The sequence below is a fragment of the Cetorhinus maximus genome, chromosome 20 (genome assembly GCF_964194155.1).
Source record: "Cetorhinus maximus chromosome 20, sCetMax3.hap1.1, whole genome shotgun sequence".
Taxonomy (NCBI): domain Eukaryota; kingdom Metazoa; phylum Chordata; class Chondrichthyes; order Lamniformes; family Cetorhinidae; genus Cetorhinus; species Cetorhinus maximus.
In genome coordinates, this window is record NC_135898.1 from 66,524,307 (window position 1) to 66,549,725 (window position 25,419).

The following is a 25,419-nucleotide window of genomic DNA, read 5'->3' on the forward strand; positions in this document are numbered from 1 at the left end:
AAAGAATGGGAGTCTTGGAGAGGAGAATTTTTAGTTTACAGGAAACTTACTGCATTAAATAAGGAAACAGAAGAAGTCCAAGTTGATGAGTTTTTATTCCTGTTTTGTTCATTTGTGGGTGAAGTCCTCCACAGCCAATTAATAGACCAATACTCGAGGACATTTGGTAAGATATTAAAAGGTTTTGACAGATATTTTAAACTCCAAGTTGTGGAGAGCACAGACCCTCAAAGAAGGTCTAGCACACCCCCAATGAAGTGCAAGGGCAACAAAAGGCTGCCGTTGGAGGGCATGTTGTGATGAGGACATAAGGAATCTGCAAGGGGATATAGACAGGTTGAGTGAATGGACAAAAACTTGGCAGATGGAGTTTAACGTAGGAAAGTGTGAGGCCATGCACTTTGGTAGGAAAAATCAAAAGGCAGACTATTATTTAAATGGAGAGAGACTGTAAAAAGTACAGCACAGAGGGATCTGGGTGTTCTTGTGCATGAAACACAAAAAAGTTAGCATGCAGGTGCAGCAAGTAATTAAGAAGGCAAATGGAATTTTGTCTTGTCTTGCTAGAGGGTTGGAGTTTAAAAATGGAGAAGCCTTGTTACAACTGTACAGGGTGTTGGTGAGGCCGCACCTGGAGTACTGTGTACAGCTTTGGTACACGTATTTAAGAAAGGATATACTGGCATTGGAGGCTGTTCAAAAGAGATTGACTAGGCTGATTCCTGGGATGAAGGGGTTGACTTATCAAGAATGGCTAAACGGGTTAGGCCTTTATTCATTAGAGTTTAGAAGAATGAGCGGTGATCTTATTGAAACGTACAAGATTCTGAGGGGGCTTGACAGGGTAGATGTTGTGAAGATGCTTCCACTAGTGGGGGAATCTCGAACTAGGGGACATAGTTACAGAATAAGGGGGCACTCATTTAAAGCTAGATGTGAAGGAATTTCTTCTCTCAGAGGGTAGTGAATGTCTGCAATTCTCTACACCAGAGAGTTGTGGAGGCTAGATCACTGAAAGTATTTAAAGAGGAGGTAGATAGATTTTTGAAATATCAGGGAGTTGAGGGCTATGAGGAGCTGGCACAAAAGAGGAGTTGAGGCCTAGAGTAGATCAATCATGAGCTTATTGAATGGCAGGGCAGGCTTGATCAGCTGGATGGCCTGCCCCTGCTCCTAGTAGAAATGATGCACCGAAGCCCAGTGAGTTGGAAAGAGGTCAACTGTAAATAAACAGTTGAAAGACCAGTTGATTGTCCTTTTGAGGTCAAATGCAAAAGGAATGTGTAACCATTCAGAAAAATAAAGACTGTCTTAAACAGCAGAGTGGAAGAGCAACAGAAGAAGCTTGAGGAGGCTATGTTGAATTACAGGAAAACTCAAGATGAAGCAAACAAGTTTCGCAAAGAAAAGGAAAACCTGTTGAAGAATCTTCACACGCTACAAGAATCCCTCAGGTCAAAGTGTATTCCTTTGGAAAATTATGAAGAGAAGCAAAATGAATTTAGCATCACTCTGAACAAACTGAAGAACCAGTTGGCACAGAAGAATCAGCAATGTTCCATATTCCAGGAGGAAGCCAAAAGCCATAAGAAACAGGCGGAAGAGCTGAAGAAGCAGCTGAATGAAAATGAAGAGGCATTGAAAGGAAAAGCCGTAGATCTTTCCAAGATGCGAGCAGATAATAAAGTCATAAGTTGCACAATTACAGAACTGAAACAAATTAAGACTTCACCAGAGACCGACCTGGCTAACAGCGAAACCAAAATGAAGGACAAGGATAAAGTTCTGTTGCAAACAGAGAAGGAAAGGCAGAAATGTGACCGGAAAATGTGAATTTGACACTGACTTGTAAGGCTCTAGAAGAAGATAAAGCTGAGCTGAGTAAAAAGATTCATAAGCTTGCAAAACGATTTAAAAGTAAAATAGCAAACAAGTGATTGGCTGAAATTGTGAAATAAGTGGAAATGATGGTTCCACTTGTGAAACATATATGTCCAGCAAAAACATGACAGGCACCACGGAAAAAGAAAATTCAAGCCCACTCTAGGAATGAATAGCGTGCACATTCCCTTCTAAAGGAACGAGACAAACCCACAGTGCCCAGAAAAAGCAGGTGAGTTGTTAATAAGGAGAAACACAACTTGAAGGAGTGCCAAAAGTGAATCAAATGGAGGTAACCAAGTACCAGAAACACAGAGTACTACTACCATTCCTCCAAATGTGACAGACCGAGATGTGGAAGAACTGTCAACCCTCAAGATCAACTGAATTTATAAAGTCAGAGGCTTGGGATGAGGGAGCAGGGATGGCAAGTAAAGATCATATTACAGATAGTTATACTCCATTGGAAGGGGGGAAGTTTTCTTTTGAGAAGAAAGGGGGATGTTGTGTGATGTTGTATGTGCCTGCATGCCATTGGAATGTAAAGGTGCTTGGCAGAGTAAGGGTTAATGTAGGACTGGAGAATAGCACCACCCACGGTATGATGTGTAGATTCACGTGCTAATAGACTGAAAGAACACTTGAGAAGCAGCCTATCTGCATGGCAGCGGCAAGACAGAAATGCATGACATTAACTGGGATCTGTACATAGTTAAAAATTAACAATAAATGGTTCATGTTTAAACATATAAGTTTCAAGCTCTCACCGCTGAGATATCAGTCGAACAAATAACACAATAGTTCCTCATACGTGGTGAGCAGATGAATTTTGGCTGTATCCCCTCCAGCCTTGGCCTGTTCATGTTTGTTATGAGCATGCTTGTCCTGCAGAAACACAGAAGGATTTATTGTCATCCCATTGGGTGAATGAGGAGGTCAGGAGCATGCATGCCTATTGCTACAGCTGAGCCCTTCCCAGTAAGTGATTAAGAATCCATTTCATCCTGCAGTTGATGTGAGATTAGGACCTTAAAATGGCTGGCACACATTAAGTGTTGATATCCCATCTGCTGGTTGTGTGTGGCTTCCCTGTGCACTCCAACCCTTTGACTGCCTGATGCCCTAGCTTATGAGAGTGGCAGTGAGTAGACGGTTCACCTGGTGGAGTGCAGCATATCATTCATCCTTTTTCTGCACTGCAGGCCAGTTCTTTTCTGGGCCTCATGAGCGCTAACCACCCCGGCGACCTCCTCCCAGGCCACCGTGGTCAGATGGGAGGGCCTCCTACTTCTATCCCAGGGAACAGGACCTCCCGCCTTTCCTGGACGGCCTGGAGGCAAATCTCCAGGGAGGCGTCGCTAAGCTGTAGGACCGCAGATTGCTTTTACCTCTTCAACCTCTTGGAGCTTGCAGATTCTGGAGCTCCTAGCCTGTGGTGGGTGCATGGCTGTCCAGCAGGGCTTTAAATATGGCACCCAGACCTTCGACCCCTGAGGTAAGAGTGGTGTGGAGGACTTCCTGCCCACCTCCGCCACGAGATTCGCTATGCTCCTCGCCGATACATAAATAATGATGTGAACAGTGCAAGTTTGCATGTGTTCAGCTGTCCCTCTGCCCAGTGGGGGTCACTCCAACTTCCCCGCCCGCTACCATTGTTTCCTGAAGTTTGCAGATTCTGAACAATGTCAATGAATATTGTAATTTTAAAACACAATAGATGTATTAAGAAAGTTAATGGGATTGAAAATGGAAGTCATCAAATGCAGTTGGTATAAACCCCAGGATATCGAAGGGGGCTGAGGATGAGATAGCAGAGGCACTAACCATGAATCTTTCAAACAGGAATTGTGTCAAAGCTAAATGAATTGTAGATGACAAATGAAACAGTCCTGCCCAGGGAAGGGGAAAAGATAAACTAAACTGCACCAGCCCTATCATCATCGTTGCTACAAGAGCAGGGCTGGGTACTCTGCAAACTTCAGCCCTCAAAGCCTTACCACACTTTATATTACTCAAGTCAGGAGTGTGGCGGAATACTTGGCACTCACCTGGATGGGTGCAGCTGCAGTAGCACAGAAGAAGCTTAATATGACCGAGGATAGAGCCATTCGCTTGATTGGCGTCCCTGTCACTGGACTCAGCATCCACCCCTCAATCTATGCTGTGTTCCATCTACAGGGTGCACCGTAACCTCACACCACTGCCACTTTGAGAACACCTCCTTTACCAATGGCCTCTATTATCAAGAAGGAACAGCAATATTGTGGAAACGCCACATACTCCAATTTCCCCTTTTACACACAACATTCTGACTTGAAAATAAATCAAAATGAAAATGCCTCCATCATTGCTAGGCCAGTTTCCTGAAATTCCACATTTAAAACTTGTAGGAATACCAACAGCCAGATTACAAGGAGAAATACCAACACTTTGAGGCCAACCAGATCTGGGCAAGGAATGCAGCTTTGTCATCACTGCCCATACAAAGCAAGGAACAAGGCTGGGATTTTCCGGCCCCACTCACCACCAGGATCTTCTGGACTTTTGGCTGGCCCACCTCATCCCCTATGGCAGGTCCCGCTACGGCAGTCCCAGCCCAAATCTAAATGTTCATTGCCTGTAACAAGTACTTTTTCATCTAACAAACACTATGGGACCAAATTCTAGTGGAGCACTGTCACGCTTTGCAAGTTCAAAGTTCAGCTTAGATAGAGTATTGCTCGTAGATATCAGCTACTTTTCAATGTTCCTCCTTACTCAAGTATCATTTAGATATAGGCTTATGTTACCTAGAAGGACAAGTACATCTTCTGGAATTATCATAGGAAAGGAAGATCTTAAGGTTTTTCACTCATGTGCTCAACATTCAGGTCTACAGCTCTTCTGATGCTTCCCATATGTCTTGAGTCAGGAGCACTGCAAAACTAAAGTTATTGACTTCACATTACCTCATGTGGTTCATTATGTGGAACACAAAGGGGATAGAGAGCCTGGTCCCAGCAGCAGTACACCAGGACAGTGATATACACCCAAAGGTTAGTGGAGTGGGCAAACAAATGACAAGTGCAGTTCAAAGCAGATAAATGTTTTGGGGAAAAAGTAACTGTGAAAAAAAGCTGGGAGGGCAGGTAGCAAGGCAAGATAACAAAAAGCAAAAGGTATCCTGGGTTTTATATATAGAGGCATTGAGTACAAATAAAAATAAGGGATTGATGTTGAATTTGTACAATGAACTCAGGGTAGTCCATTATAAGAAGGACATTAGAGTCAACAGAAACAGGAACGAGAGTCATAGTTATGAAGAAAGGGTGAAAAAAATTGATGCTTTAATCATTGGAACAGAGAGGTTAAGGAGGGTTAAATAGTGAAAGGTTGTTTCTACTGCTTGGTTTCTATTGCTCAGTAACAAGGATCATAGCCCCAGGTTTTCATCAGAGAAATGAAGGGGGTGTTAGATGACTTTTTTTTCCACAGAGCGTTATCAGAACGTAAAGGGTGGAAATTTCTGAGGAGATAATCCCACTGTTCCACTGCAATGTTGCTGGAAGACCTTTGGAAACCCTGGAAAAAACAGTGTGATCAGCATTGACACAGTTTTTCCGAGATTTTCACTGTTCTACAGCAAACCAGCGGGAGAACCTCTCAGAAATTTACCCATGTTTTGCCACAAGTGGCTGTTGAGGCAGAGACTACAAATCATTTGAAAAGCAATTGCATAAATATTTGTAAAGGAAAAAAATCTAAAAAAAAGAGAAATAGGATGAGGAGGGATAGTTCCATCTCGTGTCAGAACATGTACAACCGGCAGACTCTTAGTCTGCTACAGAGCATGTGCACAACCATTTTCTAAACTTCCCCAAGTTACTGGAAAGATGCCAGAAAGGTTCTGCACTTAAAAGTGAAACTATTAACTGGTGTCACTAAAAGTTTACCAAACAGCAGATTAAAGATAATTCAAAAAGAAGGCTGATATGTTGATGTTTGGTTGTAGTATGTAAGTTTAGCCCGTTCTGAAATTGTTAACTACAGACAATAGACAACGTTTGAAGCAAAACAGAAAATGCTGGAAAAACTCAGCAGGTCTAACAGCATCTGTGGAAAGAAAAACAGAGTTAACGTTTCAAGTCCATATGACTCTTATTGAGAGCTAAAGAGAAGTCAAGATGTGATGAAATTTAAGGATGAGACGAAGAATAAAATGAAACTGAGGACAAGTACAGCTTTGAGATAGGATGAGTCAGTACTGCTGGAGGGAGAGGTCAAGTGTGTTCATATGGCACTGAGTGTGGATCTCAGGGTGCGACAAGAACAGTAGTCTGAGGAGCGTTGTATGTCCTGGAGATACCTGTAATCCTGGTTGGATTCGAAACATGAGGGACAGGACTTCAGTTGGAATCCATGTGGGGTAAGTCGGAGATGCAGACAGTCACTGAGGAAGGAAATACGGCTGTGAAAGCAAGTTTTAGTAAATACCTTATCAAACACCAGGAGGGAAATGGAAAGCAATGAAGGTGAACAGGGCAAAAGAGACAAGTGAAAATCCTGCCGGAGAGAAGAGCAGTACTTCTTCAAGATAGGCATTCCTGGAAGAGAAGTGGCAGTGAATTGAACACTAAGATAAAAGCAAAATACTGTGGATGCTGGAAACCTGAAAAGGCAGAAACTGCTGCAAAAGCTCAGCAGGTCTAACAGCATCTGTGGAGAGAAAAACAGAGTTAACGTTTCAAGTCCGTATGACTCTTCTTCAGAGCTAGAGAGAAGTAAAAAGGTGATGAAATTTATGAAACTCTGTTTTTCTCTCCACATATGCTGTTAGACCTTCTGAGTTTTTCCAGCATTTTCTGTTTTTGTTTCAGATTTCCAGCACCCTCAGTAATAGACAACTTCTGTGCTTTTTTGGATGAGGCCTGCGCAGTCACTGTCTGATCTTGGCCATGCACTGGTCCTGGCAGTTTACTATTTTTCAGGCAGCTCAGAGGCCGTCTTCATTTCTCCTGCAACAACTTCCCAGATCCAGTTCAGTATGATACCCTAGTGTAAGCAGAGTGAGCCTGCCTCCAGCTTGATGATAACGCCAGAGCCAGAAAGTTAGCTGGGCTAGAGAGCATCTCCATGGCTGGCAAAAAATCCCAACTGGCAAAGAGACTTAGGCCACAATATGAAAAGTTCTACTGACATGAAATCAGAGTGAAAAATTCAGTGGAATGTATGTACTCAAGTTACTGCCGAGTTAATTCAAAGTGCTACAACATTCATTCCAGCATGAATTTGGCAGTGTCTAAATCAAAAATGGTCCTTCATGAAGCAGTGGTCCAGAATTTTCTTTCTACTTAAACTTGCTCTGGACAGGCTCAGAGCTGTTGGCAGTGGCGGTTAAGGTGGGAAACAGTTCCACTGGCTTCCTAACACCTGCTGCCACTGCCAGAGCCTATTTTTGAGAAGACGGAAGCAAGTTATGGGATAATGACGCACAAGCACCATTCAACATATTTCCCATACTTACCACCTTAGCAACGCTGACTGTCAGGAATTGGCTTGACGAGTGTAATTGTGCACAATACAATCAATTGCGCTCGGCAATACGGAAATTTTTAATTTTTTTTATCTCCTCAGCCAGCACTGCTGGCCAAATACCTGCAGCAACTACTCCTGCCCCCACATTCCCTCCATCCCCAAAGGGGAGAGCTTTCAAAAGAGAGTGCACACAACTCAGAGAATCTACCATGAGTTCTTTCTGATTGCTGTAGCTAACCTGACCCAAGAAAGTTTGTAAGTTCAGAGCGACCCTGGCAGGGATGAGCCCTGCTCTGATGCAACTTCAACAGGAACAGTGGATAGTCTAGGCCTCCGAGTCTTACTTGATGCTGGTTATGCACTCTGTGAACCCTTGTGCAGAGACAGTGCTCAAATAAAAAGCTGGTAAGCAGACGGGTTCCTCATGGTGAGATTACAATGCATGGCCTGTCAGTTCAGTGAATGGGACAGTGCATCAAGAGGAGCAACACCGGATTAGCTCAGTCAGGAAAGGTGAGTGACCAGAGTGTGGGCCAGATCGATAGTGAACGAGGGAGAATCAAACAAAAAAAGAAACTGAAAAAACCTCATAAAAATCAGGCCAGAGAAGGCTATGATTATGAAGGGCGGAGTTTCGAAAAAATGCGTACAAGTGGCTACAGTGACACTCATCCCAGGTACTATAGGAGAAGTAAGGTCAAAGGGATATTGTCAAAACGTCCACAAGATTCCCCGCTTTGAATTGGGATGCAGCTGATCTGCTATCTGAATTCAGAATGTTTTACGCCGTACAGAGCTATGGTTTCTTGATTCAGGTGTGCCTGGACCGGACAGGCAAGTCATTAAAAACTTGCCCAGCAATTGGGAATGAAAGTCCACATAAGCTGAACATGTCAGGATTAACAGCAGAGGAGTTAAAGGGTCCCCAAAAGATATGGAATACATTGGAAGACCAATTCAGAATCAGGTTAAACTTCCATATTTGTTGACTAGAGTTCCTGTCATTTTGACAACAGCCTATAGAATCCATAGCCCACTCCATCAGCAGAGGCAGAGAAAAGGGTACGTACTGTGACTTTTCAGATGCAGAGCTAACAGACAGGATCATTGAGCTGGTGATTGCATCCATTCCCATAGAAGAATTCCAGAAAGATCTGCTAGACAAGACCAAAGCATATAGCATCGGAGAGGTACTCAGGGATGGGTGTAAGTACAAAGCGATCCTCGCAGGTTGACGAAGTTTACAGGTCCTAAACACAACCTCAATTGTTGATGCCCTTACTAAAACACCTAAACATGTGGAAGGTGGGCCTTCTGCATGCACCAAGGAAATGCCCAGCTTTCCATCAATCTGCTAGGCATGTGACAGAAAAGAGCCATTGGCAGCAGCAGTGCACTAGAGCAAAGGCTAAAGCAGCTACAAAGAGCCATTCATGGATCCAAACAGGCTGTACACAATAGGTACCTACAAGCAGTAAGAATGACCATCTGATATCCCATCAAAAACATATACATGAGGTGATTGACAAAGTAGAAAATGGCGATGATGCACACGATGAGACGATGTGTGGTGAACACATGTTTCACTGTCAATCTCATGGAAAACATAGATGCCATCACACCATCCGATATATTTGCCAAGATTCAAATTATCTGCCCTAAAAGTTGGTAACTATTCGCATTGGCCAAAATTGACACAGGGCAAGCGCCATCATACTGCCCGTGCAAATTCTGAAACACATATGGAACATCATGACGAAACATACTACTACAAAACTTTCAGCGTACAACAGTTCACTAATTACATGTGCAAGGTTCATTGTCCTTGAGTGCAAATACAATCAACCTTCCTGGGTGTCACAGATGTTCTACATCATGGAGACTAAAGGCTGAGCGATTGTAAGTCTACCAGCATGCTGTGACCTCACACTAATGACAATCCATGGAATCAGTCAGACCTTATATGGCAGATCAACCTCACAAATTACTCCTATCACAGCAGTCCACAACCTAACATTCAAATATCCAGAATGTTTCAACAAAATTGGCATCATGTCACTCTTGCAGGAGAGCAAGTCCATCAATCAATCTGGTACATTTTGCGCAATGCAAATGCCGGCAGCTACAAGAAGAAATGGCAAAGGATTCCACACTACAGAAACAGGGAAAATCCATTGTCAAAGGATGACCTCATTCAGTTCAGCATGCCCACGAACACGTGAGACTATTTTGGCCTGACCAGGTCAAGCTGGGCATCTCCCAGGGAAACATTTTTAAAGGCAGGCAAGTCATCATACTAGAATCTTTGCGACCTGATATTCTTCAACAATTTCATTCGCACATGGGTATAGATTGGATGAGAAGAGTCACAAGGCAGACAGTCTACTGGCTGGGTATGAACAATGACATTGGAGTCGTTAAGAAGTGCAAGGCATGTCAAGAGCATATGCTAAATCAACACAAAGAACCATTAATTCCATATGAAGTTCCATCCAACTTTGGTCCAGAATTACACTTAATCTCATTCATGTCCATAGTACTGACTCCATCGTCATCATTGACCATTTTACCAAGCACCCAATTGTTCGACAATTGCATAATAAGTCCAGCACAAATGTCTCACACACTCTAAGTGCCATTTCCAGTTTATTGTGATAATGGTCCACAATTTAGTGGTAAGACATTTCAGGATAGGTATGATAAGTGGAATATCAATCACACTACTTGTTTCCTTCATTACCCTAGTTCTAAAGGCCTAGCTGAATGAACTATTGTTGAAATCCCTAATTCTCAAATGTAACAGACCAAAAAATCTACACAGTGCAATATTACATCTGACAGCAACACATTTAAGTGGACCTATTCAATCAGCGGCACAGCTCACATTTGGCATACCAGTGTGTACCAATCTACCTACTCTTACCCATTCTACTTTCTGAGAGACTTCAAGGAAAGATGACCAACACGCGCAACAAAAATGTAGGTACAGAATTGCCAAGCTTACAGTTGGGACAACCAGCTCTCATCCAGGGTCCTATAGAAGGTATTGCTGAGCTGACAAGGATTTGTTCAGAACCAAGGTCCTATGAAGTCTTGGAAACACAAAGGCCCAACGGTGAGGTGTAACTGAGGGCAAATCAGATCTATTCCAGCACCTCAACCATTGTGTAGTCCTATTGCATCAAGGACCAGATCACAAATGCAACCAGGAACAACATCCAAGGATGACAATCCCACAGATCAAATGATTTGCTAAATAATTCTCAGGGTGCTTAGAATTACACTGACAATCAATTTAAGATTGTCAGTCAGGCTGCAATGTGGCGCATTCGTGTGTACTGGAAGCTATATATATTAATACAGATGGCCCTGTATTTTGCAGACAGAAAGAACATGTACAGTCATTGCGCCTGTTTCAGCTAAACAAAATATGTGACAGTCATTCGCTGGTTCATTCCTCACGGCAATGCTTTGACCAATCAGAGTCAAGCTGCCTGGTTTAAATTTCAAACAATGCTCGGCAGTTAACTGCCAGTCACTATCAACTGGTGCATTCTCTATGGCAACACCTTTACCAATCAGAGTCCACTTGCCAACCAATCAGCACTCTCTTCTCATACAGTATAAATTTGTTATTTTCCCTTATATTGTATTCTTGCAAATTGTCCTGATGAGTGCAAGATGAAAAGCTTCGGCATGTTAACTAGAATGCCAGGTCAGAGATTGGAGCTCTGAGCCAGCTTAGGTAGCACTTGTCATTCAAACCTTCTCATAGCAATGAGGGATTCAGATAGTATGTTCCTGGGATGACATCTTGGTCACCTCAATGTGGGTGGTGGCACTTCAAAGGCAAGGCAACATCAGTGACAATGCAAGTAGGGCAGAAACCACTATAGACTATTTATTGTTGCTATAGGTAACAGGTTGTGAGCTTCAATATCTTGACCTGTTACTCATTAAAGTCTTCAATGTTTCATTTCAGAGTGAAGGTAAAAGCAAAAATGGATCCAGGGGTCAATGCTGCCACTTTGAGGTTCCTAATGCAATGCAGGAGGCAAAGGAGGGAGAGGCGACGCAGAGCGCAGCTCCACCAGGAGGCCCCAACTGAAGTCCAGGGTCAAGGGGAACCAGAACAAGAACAAGAGGGTCAGGAGGAGAGACCCAAGAACAGAGGCGAATCCCAGACCTAGGGTATACTGAAGAAGACTCCCATTTACAAATGCATGAGAGACAATGCCGGGCATGTCTGCACTTGTCCCGAGCTATGGTAGATCACATATGCCACATTCTTCATGAATGCCTTATGCCCGTGGAGTTGGAGGCTAACCCCTGCCAGTGGCTTTAAAGGTGACCACCGCACTCAATTTCTTTGCCTGTGCGTTGTTCCATGGATCCAAAGGGGGCCTGTGTGGCATCTCACAGTCCACAACACATAGATTTGCATAAAGGAGGTCACAGATGCCCTTTACAGCAAGGCACATCAATATGTGAGGTTTTGCTCGGACGAAGATTGCCAGGCTGCGAGATTCACCAGCTTCACAGCTATCTCATGCTTCCCAAGAGTGCAGTGTTCAATTGACTGTACCATGTGGCTCTAAGGGCTCCATGGCAGCAGCCCCTAATGTTTATAAACCACAAAGGCTATCATTCCATCAATGTACAACCGGTGTGTGATCACCGGAAGCACATACTGCACGTTTGGGCAGGTACCCTGGGAGTTGCCTCAACTCCTACATCCTAAGTCACTCCCAGGTGCCTGAGATTTTCGAAGGGGCTGCACGTCTGCAGGAATGGCTGCTTGGGGATAAGAGGAACCCACTTAAACATTGGCTGACCACACCTGTGTGTCGCCCTCAGAGTTGCCCTGAGGAGAGGTACAATGCTGCTACTGCTCCACACAGTCCCTAATCGAGCAGACCATTAGTATTCTAAAGATGCACTTCAGATGTTTGGACCGCTCAGGTGGCGCACTATAATACACTTCCGACAGGGTTTCCCACATCATCGCTGTGTGTTGTGCTCTTCATAACCTGGCACTGCAAAGTGGTGATCCCTTGCCAGAGGGTGAAATGGAGGAAGATGAGAGCTCTTCAGACGATGAAGAGCAGGAGGCCCATGAATCTCAATAGGGTGATGGGGGTCAGTTTGAAGGCGATGATGCACTCGAGGAAGCAAGACATGGGAGACATGCCCATGACACTTTAATCACTGCCAGATTCCAGGAGGAGTAAAGTGAAGGCAAGGGGAGATGGCCACAGTTCTCCTGTCCCTTAATGCCTTTCCCTTTCATCTCAAGGGATTTCTAACCAATCGAATCAAGAACGAGTCCAGCATTGACACATGCACCTTCTGGCCTCATGATTCACCAGGCCATAATCTCTAGAAAGGCCTGTATGCGCTCAGCCTGGGAAGTGAGAGTCCACTTAACAACAAGAGCGATGCGAGAAGTGACTTGAAGCAGTCATCGCCACATAGTTAAGAAACTGCAGTGGACAGTGAGATGAGGACATGATGAGGGATCTCCTCCTTCCATCCATGTCTTGTCTTTTGCCATTACCACTGAGGAGACATAACGGCTGCTTGTCACTCAAGGCTGATGAGCTGCCCTATGGAGGAAGAAGGGTTAGAAGTGCATAAATCACATATTTCTAATAAAAATATTACACATCTCCCTGACATCACACAAGGGTGCAAGACTATGACTCTGTACCTTCAATGAGGTTGACTTCACATGAATGTTAATCTAACAGAGGGAGACTATCACTGAGTGGAAGGCTGGATAAACCTTGAAATAAGAGGATTCAAATGTAAATAATCACAATGCCTTCAGTTGACCAAGCCATTCACATAAACATCAAATATATTTACAAAAGTGCCATATTTTTTACAGTGATAGCACACCCGTGACCTAAAAGTGATTTCAATATTTCTCAACTTTCCTAACCCTACCACCATGCCTGGGTGCAGCCACGACATCTGCAGCAGAGGTGGAGGCAGCCTGCTGGCTGCTATGTCCTGACGCCTGTGATGACCTTGGCGGATGTCCTCTGGTGGTCTGAGGCCTGGAGGGCCCTGGCCTGATAAGGGTCTCATGCTCAAGGGCAGATGCATCCTCCTCAGCTTGAGCAGCTGGAGTGGATGGGGTTACAGGCAGAGGGGGCTGTGAGCAGCTGCACACCCTTGGAACGCCACCCTTGGAGGCCTCTGGAGTATCCGGCTGATGCTCATCCTCCCTGTAGGTGCTTGAGGGCCCGCCATCACTCCTTGAGGAGCAAGTGCACCTGGAGGGAGGTAATGATGCCTCATCCCCCGTCACCTACATCCTGATGGTGCCCACCTGGGTGTGTGGCCATGGAGTGCAAGGCTGAGCAAAGTCCAGCAAAACCTGCTGGACCAAGGTGTCCATGGAGGTCACCAGCCTTCCCATGGTGAACTCGAGGCGTTCGCATGTCGGGGCCATGACATTAGACAGAGCGCGAATGGACTCCCCCATCTTTCGTTATAGTCTGCTAAGTAAATGCTGAATCTCTGCCTGATGTTCCGTTGTCTGTTGTTGCATTTTCAGCATTGAGTTGGTGGCCGCTCGCAGAGGCTCATCATCTGGCTTCAAATGAGCGGCTGGCTGGCCTCCAGCAGCCCTTCGAGTGCCTGAGACCTGGGCTGTCCCTGTCTCCGACTGCTGCGGGGACATGTCAGTGAGGTGTTCTCAAGTTGGTGAGCCTGAACCTAATGTAGAGCTGTGCCTCACTGAAGTGTATGTCTCTGCATTGGTGGAGGGTGTGGGTGAGCGCAGTGACGGTTCTTCCTCAACTTCCTCTTCGTATGTGGTCTGGGAGCTGGGACTTATGGTGGGCACCCTTGTGGTCCTCGATCTTCTGGTGTCTATAAGACAGAGAATAGAGTTTTAGTTGATGAGCAAGGGGATTATAAGACTGCATGTCACTCACTGTGATTGCCATGATGTGATGAATTGATGGAGGTGCGATCCATACTAGGTTGCTGAGACAATCCGATCTCCCCTTATTCACAAGAGTGATCCTTGTCTTCCCCTGTAGCCTTCTTGAACTCACTGAGGGCAATGATGTCGGCTGTGCCACTCCCCCCCCTGCACCCCGCCCCAACCCTACCCCTTTGTCTGCACTCTTTCCCGAAAGACTCATGCCCCATGTGTGTGGCGAGCCCTTCCCAGCAGATCTGAGGATGGAGAGTGCACAGCATGTAAGATGTGATGGTGGTGATGTGAAAGGTTCTGTTAGTCAATCAGTGGTGATACGTGTCCCTCACTAATGGCTGTGTGAGATCCCTGAAGAGAGTAGCCGTTTTAGTACATGATATTATGATAAGGGTTTGATATTGGAGGGAGTTGAAGGTTGACTTACCCTGGTGGAGTGGATGAGATCATTCATGCTCTTCCTGCACTGGATCTCGATTTGGGTGCGGTCGTCAGCCGCGCTGACCTCCTTTGCGATGGCCTTCCAGGCCAGAGGTGAGGCTGGTGTGCTTCCTGGAACCGTCCCTGGGATACAGGGCATACCGATGCGCCTGCACTTCTCTGATCAAGGCCTTGAGGGCTTAGTAGGTGAAACGGGTGCTGCCTTCCTCTTTTAGCTTGCAGGCTTCTTCTTCTGGGTAGAAGACATCTCTGCGCCTGTCCTGGAGACAGGTGGGCTGGAGAGAGTGAGATGTTTCTGCTCTGGTGGCATTTAAATATGGTGCCCAGGTCTTCGACGCTGCCACATAATAGCGAGGCGGACGTATCAGCTCCCAACCTGCCAGAGATACTCACCCGTGCGTAATTAATGAGCTTCCAAGTGCGGAATTGAGCACAATTTTCCACCATTCCTAACAGCGGGATACGTGCCGTGAAATCCACCCGTGACCGCACTTGTCTTCAAAAATGGAAAATTCCATCCTGTGTTTTTACCACTGTAAGAAATTCACCATTAGCTCCTTAATAATTGGGGTCACCACTCTCCATTGATTGTCTCTTTCATAACAGTAGAGTACGAAAGAAATATTAATAATTGGATCTTCACTATAATTGAACATTTATTAATGCTCTTGCATTCAGTCTGGCAACACTAAGAAATGTTTCCTAGCATAAGTGGAAATATATCACACTTGTCACTAAATGGTTTGTGCTGTATTATAAACTGAGCACAGCAGAGGGGAATCTAATGCTGCAGCATGTTAGACCACCAACACTCAAAATACTGGAGAGATGTAGATTCAATCCCACCCACATTGTTGTGCTCTGATCTCAGCTGTGCTACTTTTGGGAGGCGCTGGGCAGAAGCCAGAAATCTTCCCACAGTGGGCAGGGGTTATGTGAGAGAGTTGTTGCCACTCCTGGTTACATGCTGTCAGCAGCTGGCTGAAGAGAAGCATTGGAAAAGGCTTGGAAGGAGATAACTAACCTCTTGGCCACAGGAGGAATCATAATCCCTTAAGGCCATGAGAAAATTATGAAAAAAAAGTGCAACAGAACAGCTTTCACAGAAATGAACATTAAGATGTTTTGCCACTTAAAAGCATCTGCTGTAACAAACTTTCCCAGCCACTGTGTTAGGCATTGAATGGAGTTTGCATAACAGACTGCTCCTGGACCTGAACCAACTTGCACATTTTCACTTAGGCCCTTGAAATGCTGCAAACTCCATCAGGAAATGCATAGTTCTGTACAGGTTATAGCTGAAGGACTGAAGCAGGTGGACTTGTTAATAATTCCAATAGCTTTCTTTAACCATATTGTTCACTCTTTATGTGATTACACTGTGCTATAAATTCAATTAATAAATATACATAACCAGGAACATTGGAACATAGGAGCAGGAGTAGGCCATCCAGCCTCTCGAACCTGCTCTGCCATTTAATTAGATGATGCCTGATCTTCTACCCCAACACCATCTTTCCACACTGTCCCCGTATCCCTTAATGTCACTTATACCTAAAAATATATTGACCTCTGTTTTGAACATGTTTAATGACTGAGCCTCCACAACCCTTTGGGGTAGAGAATTCCAAAGGTTCACCACTCTTTGACTGAAGACATTCCTCCTCATCTCTGCCCCAAATGGCCTACCGCTTATTCTGAGACTGTGTCCCTTGGTTCTAGACCCCCAGGGGAAACATTCTTCCTGCATCTGCCCTGTCGAGCCCTGTAAGAATTTGTACACTTTGATGAGATCACCTCTAATTCTTCTTAACTCGCTACAGGCCCACTCTCCTCAATCCTTCCTCATAGGAGAATCCTGACATTCCAGGGATTAGTCTGGTGAACCTTTGTTGCACTCCCTCTATGGCCAGTATTTCCTTCCTTAGATAAGGAGACCAAAACTGCACAAAGTACTCCAGGTGTGATCTCACCAAGGCTCTATACAGCTGCAGCAAGACTTCCTCATTCCTGTACTCAAATCCCCTTGCAATAAAGGCTAACATACCATTTAGCTTCCTAATTGCTTGTTGCACCTGCATGTTAGATTTCTGTGACTTCTGAACAAGGGCATCCAGGTCCCTTTGGACATCAACACTTCCCAATCTTTCCCCATTTAAGTTTTTGCATTTCTGTTTTTCCTATACCAAGATGGATTAATTCACATTTTCCTGCAGTATATTCCATCTGTCATGTTCTTGCCCACTCACTTGATCTGTCTAAATCTCCTTGAAGCCTCTTTGCATCCTCCTCACAACTCACATTCCCACCAAGTTCTGGGTCATCAGCAAACTTGGAAATATTACATTCGGTCCCCAGAGCCAGATCATTGATATAGATTGTGAATAGCTGGGACCGAAGCACAGATCCTTGCTGTATCCCAATGGTCAGAGCCTGCCAACCTGAAAATGACCCGTTTATTCCTCTGTGTCTTGTCTGTTAACCAATCCTCAATCCATGCCAGTATATTTCTCCCAATCCCATGGGCCAGAACTTTTCGCTCGTCAGGCGGGCACACCCCCAACCTGAACGAGCGTAAAATGACGTGCGATGCCGTTGGGCAAGTGTCCCAACGGTCATTGCGCACTCGCGCTATATTTCAGTCGGCGGGTGAGCGCAGGAGTCAGCAGTGCACCGCTGACAACTAAAAGGCCTATTAAGGCCATTAAAGTATCAATTAAATGTAATTTTTCACTGCCTGTCCAACCTTATGGTTGGCGGGCAGGCAAAAAGGCCAAGCGGCCTTTGCATTTTTTAGAAAACCTCATCCACGGGCGTGATGGGCTTCCAAAAGCAATTAAAAATAAAATAAAAATGTCAACTTTTCATTAATAACATATCCCTGCTCATGTGACAGAGTCCCAAGAGGGGGCATGTTTTTTAACATTTAAAAACTCTTCATTTTTAATTTTTTAAATCTTCATCTCCCTGAGGAAGCTCTGTGCTTCAGGGAGCTTTTCCTGCACGCACCTGCGCACATGCGTGAAGTTCCCCACTCGCCTTCCTCCTCCCCCACACAGGCAGTGTTGAGCGCTGCAGCACACATTTCACGCTGGGCGGGCCTTAATTGGCCCACCAGCGTAAAATCGCAGTCGCGGCCCGATTGCGGGCAGCGGTCGGTTCCTGACTGCCCCCGCTCACCCCCGCCGAGCCTGCCTGACGAAGGCAAAACCCTGCCCATGAGCTCTAATTCTGCTTACTAACCTCCTGTGTGGGACCTTATCAGAAGCCTTCTGAAAATCGACTGGTTCTCTCTTATCTATTCTGCTAGTAACATCTTCAAAAAACTCCAACAGATTTGTCAAACATGATTTTCCTTTCATCAATCCATGTTGATTCGGCCCAATCTCACTATTATTTTCTAGGTTCCCAGTTATCACATACTTTGGAATATATTCTATCGATTCCCCTATGACTGATGTCAGGCTAACAGGTCTGTAGTTCGGTTTTATCTCTCCATCCTTTCTTAAATAGTGGAGTTACATTTGCTACCTTCCAATCATCAGGCACTGTTCCAGAATCTATAAAATTTTGAAAGGTGATCACCAATGCATCCATTATCTCTACAGCCACGTCTTTCAACACTCTGGGATGTAGATCATCAGGTCAAGGGGGATTTATCAACTTTCAGTCTTATTAATTTCTCCACCACTACTATTTTACTGATGCTAATTTCCTTCAGATCCTTAATCTCACCAGTCCCTTGGCTTCCCAATATATCAGGGAGATTTTTTGTATCTTCCTCTGTGAAGACAGTCACAAAAGTATTTGTTTAGTTTCTCTGGCATTTCCTTATTACCCGTTATAAATTCTCCATTCCCTGTCTGTAAAAGGCCTACATTTGTCTTTACTAATCTTTTCCTTTTTACACACCTATAGAAGCTTTTACAGTCCATTTTGATGTTCCTCGCTAGTTTAATTTCATGCTCTATTTTCTCTTTCTTTATCAATTTCTCAGTTCTTCCTTGCTGAATTTTAAAATGCTCCCAGGCTTATAACTTTTTGGGAAACTTTATAAGCTTCTTCCTTTGATCTAACACAATTTTTAACTTCTCCTGTTGGCCATCATTGGATCACTTTTCCTGCTGGTTTTTTATACCTTAAAGGAATTGTAGGGGGTGGTGGTGTGTGTCAGCTTCACCTCTGTCTTCTGAGCGGACGGAATCGCTCCCACTCCCTGGGTTCTAGACCTTGGACTTATTTGGGGGTTGTGACAAAGTGCAGCAGACAACTGGTTTTGGTGCAAGAAGAAAAAAACTGGGTTTATTGAAGTCACAAATGAACTTATAACATTAGGATTACACTGAGATTATACAGACCTACAAAGTACACTTAGTTAAGAATGGGAAGCACACGGCATAACGAGGAAAAATCACACTACTAATCCCCTTACTCTTGTCCCACCCCCAAAACCTAACTAAATTGAACTAGGAGAGGTCAGGGATCATGCTCACCAACCAGGGTTCCTTGACGGTTCGAAATCCAGCCAGGTAAGCTGGTTGCCGTTTTTGGGTACGCTCTTTGTGTCCTCTGGGGCCTGCCGTCCCCACGTGGTCCTGGTCTGGGAATCTGCGAAGGTTCTTCAGTTGGGTGGAGGGCACGGTTGTGGGTGGTCGATCTTCGTGGAGGGCTGCGGTTGCGGCTTTGTTGTTTTCGGTTGAGCCTGACACCCCGTGCCCCTTGACGTGATGTTGCCTGCTGGCCTGCAAACCTCCAGATCTCCTCCCTCCATTTGGCTCAGCTACCTCTCCCTGCTTATACTCTGCTTAAACCGCTCCAAAACTGCTCACCCTCCTCCCCTTCGTAACTGGTGGCCCAGTTATACTGTTTTTTGAATTTCTTATCTGAATCCAAATCAAGGTTAGTTCTTTGTCTGATTTTGGTGGGCTTCTTCAGATGATTGTTGTCTCGTTGTTTTTAATGGACTTGCATGATGTTTATCGTTGTCTTCTTGTCCCCGTCACAAGTCTTGAACTGAAAGCCATTGTATGTGTGGAGTATTGATAGGTTCGCATAAGTGCATTGATTGCTGCCTTCCTGCCTTAGTAGTTAGTAGCGATTATTTATGCAAGATTTTGATGGGCGTTAGTTTCGTGTAAGATGAAGTCTTTTTCTGGATTGATTGTTTTAAAGGGAAGAATACATATTCTGTCTCCTCTCGTTGTCCGGTTTCAGGCAACAATCCACACTGCACTCAACAAGCCCGGGCATGTCCAGTCCCAGGCCTTCATGGGCCTAGCCTCCTGTCTGCAGGGTTCTACACTTAACTCAGCAGTTGGGTCCTCTGCCATAAAAGTCCAAAAGTCATATCATTGTTGATGATATGAAAAATGTGGGAATTTTGAGAACACTTCGGAATGTAAATTTGTTGCAAACCACATATTAATTCTTTAAATGCCAGCCATTGCCTGTCTACCATCGTATCTTTTAATGTAGTTCCCAATCTACCTTAGCCAACTTGCCTCTCATACCTTCATAGTTTCCTTTGCTTAGATTAAAGACCTTACTTTCAGATTGAACTTCATCACTTTCAAACTTAATGGCCTGAATTTTACACAGACAAAGACATAGAAACTAGGAGGAGTAGGCCATTCGGCCCTTCGAGCTTGCTCCGCCATTCGTTATGATCATGGCTGATCATCCAACTCAATAGCCTGCTCCCGCTTTCTCCCCATATCCTGTGATCCCTTTCACCCCAAGAGCTATATCTAACTCCTTCTTGAAAACATACAATGTTTTGACCTCAACTACTTTATGTGGTAACAAATTCCACAGGCTCACCACTCTCTGGGTGAAAAAATTTCTTCTCATCTCAGTCCTAAATGGTCTACCCCGTATCCTCAGACTGTGACCCCTGGTTCTGGACTCCCCCATCTTCGGGAACATCTTTCCTGCATCTACCCTGTCTAGTCCTGTTAGAATTTTATAGGTTTCTATGAGATCCCCCCTCATTCTTTTGAATTCCAGCAAATATAATCCTAACCGACTCAATGTCTCCTCATATGTCAGTCCCGCCATCCCAGGAATCAGTCTGGTAAACCTTTGCTGCACTCCCTCTACAGCAAGAACATCCTTCCTCAGATAAGGAGACCAAAATTGCACACAATATTCCAGGTGTGGTCTCACCAAGGCCCTGTATAATTGCAGCAAGACATCCCTGCTCCTGTACTCGAATCCTCTGGCTATGGAGGCCAACATAGCATTTGCCTTCTTTACCGCTTGCTGCACCTGCATGCTTACCTTCAGTGACTGGTGTACAAGGACACCCAGATCTTGTTGTACATTCTCCTCTCTCATTTTATAGCCATTCAGATAATAATCTGCCTTCCTGTTTTTGCTACAAAAGTGGATAACCTCACATTTATCCACATTATACTGCATTATCTGCCATGCATTTGCCCACTCACTCAGATTGTCCAAATCACACTGAAACATCTGTGCATCCTCCTCACAGCTCACCCTCCCACCCAGCTTTGTGTCGTCTGCAAATTTGGAGATATTTCATTTAGTTCCCTCATCTAAATCATTAATATATATTGTGAATAACTGGGGTCCGAGCACCAATCCTTGCAGTACCCCACTAGTCACTGCCTGCCATTCGGAAAAAGACCTGTTTATTCCTAATCTTTGTTTCTTGCCTGCCAACCAGTTTTCTATCCATCTCAATACACTACCCCCAATCCCACGCGCTTTAATTTTACACATTAATCTCTTATGTGGGACTTTGTCGAAAGCCTTCTGAAAGTCCAAATAAACCACATCCACTGGCTCCCCCTCATCAACTCTATTTGTTACATCTTCGAAAAATTCCAGCAGATTTGTCAAGCATGATTTCCCTTTCATAAATCCATACTGACTCTGTCCGATTCTGCCACTGTTTTTCAAGTGCTCAGCTATTAAATCTTTTATAATGGACTATAGAATTTTCCCCTCTACCGATGTCAGGCTGTCTGGTCTATAATTCCCTGTTTTTTCTCTATCTCCCTTTTTAAATAGTGGGGTTACATTAGCTACCCTCCAATCTGTAGGAACTATTCCAGAGTCTATAGAATCTTGGAAGATGACCACCAATGCATCCACTATTTCTAGTGCCACTTCCTTAAGTACTCTGGGATGTAGATTATCAGGCCCTGGGGATTTATCAGCCTTCAATCCCATCAATTTCTCCAACACCATTTCCCAACTAATACTGATTTCTTTCAGTTCCTCCCTCTCACTAAACCCTGTGTTCCCCAACATTTCTGGTATGTTATTTGTGTCCTCCTTTGTGAAGACAGAACCAAAGTGCATTTTTAGTTGGTCAGCCATTTCTTTGTTCCCCATTATAAATTCCCCTGTTTCTGACTGTAAGGGACCTACATTTGTCTTCACCAATCTTTTCCACTTTTTCTCTTCACATATCCTTGGCGTGCGCAGGAGCAGCGGAGAAACGGGCCGCCGACCGTGATCGGTCCCCGACTTTGATTTCACGCTGGCTGGCCAATTAACAGCCAGCCAGCATGAAACATGTGCTGAAAAGCTCAGTGCTGCTGGGGTGGGGGTGGGCGATGACATTACCGCGGGCACGGTGAGCGTTGTGAGAGAGCTCCCTGAAGGCAGGCAGTTGCCTCGAGGAGCTCCAGACCTGCAACTATGAAATAAAGCTCTCACGCGCCCGCCGAGCGAAATATCGTGCGAGTGCATGATGACGTCGGGACGCCTGCGAGGTGTAAAATTCTGCCCATTGTAAAATTTTATCATACAGTTACAAAGTCTTTGTGTTTGAGTGATTAATCCAAACTCATTTATAGAAGTTCACATTAATGTAATGCATTGTTTACTGGGAAGTGGATTCCAATCACTTGCTGGTTTTGTTAGGCTAAAAGAGCACATTCAATATTTGATTCATACAAATACATAAAAATATACACAGCTAAAGCATTCCAATCGCTAACATAGTATGTCCTCTCAAAGTCAGTCATATTTCTTGTCCTCTTATCCCAAAATAAGGGCAACAAAGCATAGATCCAGGAAAGGTCCCCAAGCAACATATTGTCAAAAAGAGGTTCTCAGGCTGTCATTTTGCCAATTAAGCTGTTCTGAACTGTTACTGTTTGGGTTTTTTTTCCCAGCGCCATTACCCGTGCAAATTGCTAGATCACAGTTTGTTTAAGAACTGAAATACCTACCTTCACTCTCTGCCTTGTTTAGGTTAGCGTAGCCCAGGTGTACAAGCCACCCTGACCATAACAAGGTGCTCACTGGAAAATGAGATGCTACTATGTTCTCCTGTCAATCTGGATGGCATAAAATATTGTTTCAATCAACTTCCACAGGCTAGAATTACTACTCTGAATTTACTTACAAGTAAAGTAATTTACATGTGTGAAAAGCAAAAAGATTTATATGTGGTAAAATGCAAAGCAATAATCAAAATTAAACAGCATAAAAATGAGCTTGACTGCTAAGGAGTTCTGATATGTTCACTAAGCAAGGCCTTGGATAGACATAGGGTGCTATTTAGTCGAGGTGATGAGGTCTTGCCCGCTGGCTGCAATCCCCTGCGGGTTGCCCCCTTTGAGGAAGGCCTGCTGCATTTAAGTGCTGTGTACGCACTTAAGTGGCCAGCAGCAGGTTTTCCCCAGGATGAAGGACACCAGGGACAGAAATCCCAACATCCACCACCCCCAAGAGCTGTCAGCCAATCAGAGGCCGTCAGCTGTCCATGAGCAGGCAGCATGAGTGGGAGTGATGGAAATTGCCAGCAAGGCACCCAGAGAGATGCCTAGGGACCCAGGCCACAAGTGAATGAGGGTGGGATGGGGGCTGTGGGGGCGGAGGGCTGGCAGCAAGGGCAGGGCTGTGCCTCTCAGCCAGTGGTGGTGGGAAATGGCCCTTAAGTGGATAATGCCACCATCCTGCCTCCAAACATGTCACGAGAGATCATAAAATTCAACCCAAGTATTTTCTTACAGAGCTTTCTCCTCACCGTCTCATAATTTTACAGCATAGAAGGAAGCATTTCGGCCCATTGCACTTGTGCCAGTTTTCTGAAAGTAATGCCCACTTAATTCCAATTTCCCAGCTGTTTCCACGTACCTCTTAGCATTTTTTCCCCAAGTGTCAGCCTTTTTTAAGATCCATTATGAATTCTGCTTCCGCAAGTTTTTCTGGCAGAGAATCTATGCCAGTCATGCAGTGACATGTAGATAGAAAACTGAAAAAAAAATTTCCAGGCTTTAAGGATATTAATTTCCTTTCAAGTTCAAACAATTTCTTTGCAGCAGCACATCAATCAACTTGGTAACACCTTAGCCAACATTGGGAGAATCGCTTAAGCGATTGTAAAATTTTACCTGCAATAGACATCATCAGGGCCCAAGTGCGATTTTAACTGGTGGCCTAAATGGGGAAGCCATTTTGGTTTTCACAAGTGCGCAGGATGTGGAGCCAGAGGCAGAAGAGACCCAAAGAGGTAAATTGTTCTACTACTATTTATATTCCTGGCCCCACAAGGAACATTTAGGTCTCCCCTGCCTCAGGCTCCTTCCCATTCCTGACAACAAGACCATTCTGAAACTCCCTCCTCGTGATCCTGAATGCTGAACATGGTTTGTGTGGTCCTGACTGGTGGCTTCCTGCTGATCACCATTCCTCTTCTGGTTGTCACTAGTTTTGTGTGCGCAGCTGACCGGGCGCATGCATGTGATGCTCACCAGTTAGAATCTCCCAGGACTCACACTGTCAAGATCAGATTAGGAGAGGAGGGTTGGCACTGACCTTGCCCCCTCCCCACCTCACCCCTCACCAATCCAATTCCTATTCCGAGGTAAAATCAGGGCAAGGGCCTCAGCTTTTCATATTTCACCTTACAAAAAAGCATCATGTCCCATTTGAACCCAACTTGAACCCTGCAAACATCAAATATAGAAGTTCCCACTTCATCACACAAGTCTCAGTTACATTTTTTGTCCTCAATTTGTGGCCAAGATTCACATAAGGTATTTATTGGCTATAGAGAGCTTTGTTAGCATTCCAACTAGAAGTCAGACAATAGGAGTTGCATGTTTAAAGAGCAAGAGAACTATTTTCAATAGTGCTAAAAGCAATTCTATAAAATAAAAACATTTAAGTGTTTGAGAGAAGCAAAATAAGATAAAGGAGGATGTCTTGTTAACTTGTAGTTGCTTGGTTAGTAGAAAATGCTTTTGCATGATAATCTAATGTCTCCATTGATCATTCATGCTTTTGCAGACATCAGATTAAATGTTACCTGATCTACAGACTACAGATTCAATTTTGAAAAAAAACCAACAGGTTGGTTAGGTGAATATAAATATAGCCATTTAGCTGATGGTGAACTTTGACCACCTATTACAGGAGTTTTTTCTTTTGCTTCCATCAAACAAAAAGCCTCTGAGAGGTTGCCTTTTATTTACATGTCAACACTATACCTCGTGCATAACACCAACAAATTATTATATTACAAAAGGGAAAAAATGTGCTGAAAGCAAAAGACGCGTGGATTCTTTGTCTCAGGTGAAATGCATCATCCCAGAAGGAACCAGTTACCGCCTCCCTAGATTGTTGCCTGACATGCAGCCACAGACTGC

The 25,419-nt window shown here is 44.5% G+C and overlaps 1 long non-coding RNA gene across 1 annotated transcript; it reads right to left on the minus strand.

Moving 5' to 3' along the window:
• Positions 1-2,681: 2,681 nt before the first annotated feature.
• LOC144694681 (uncharacterized) lies at positions 2,682-24,385 on the minus strand. The gene is made up of 3 exons (XR_013579807.1): positions 24,163-24,385; positions 23,906-24,023; positions 2,682-2,766 (listed from the first exon to the last, which is right to left on the minus strand). It is a non-coding gene; the product is annotated as an uncharacterized LOC144694681 (long non-coding RNA).
• Between the last annotated feature and the right edge of the window lie 1,034 nt (positions 24,386-25,419).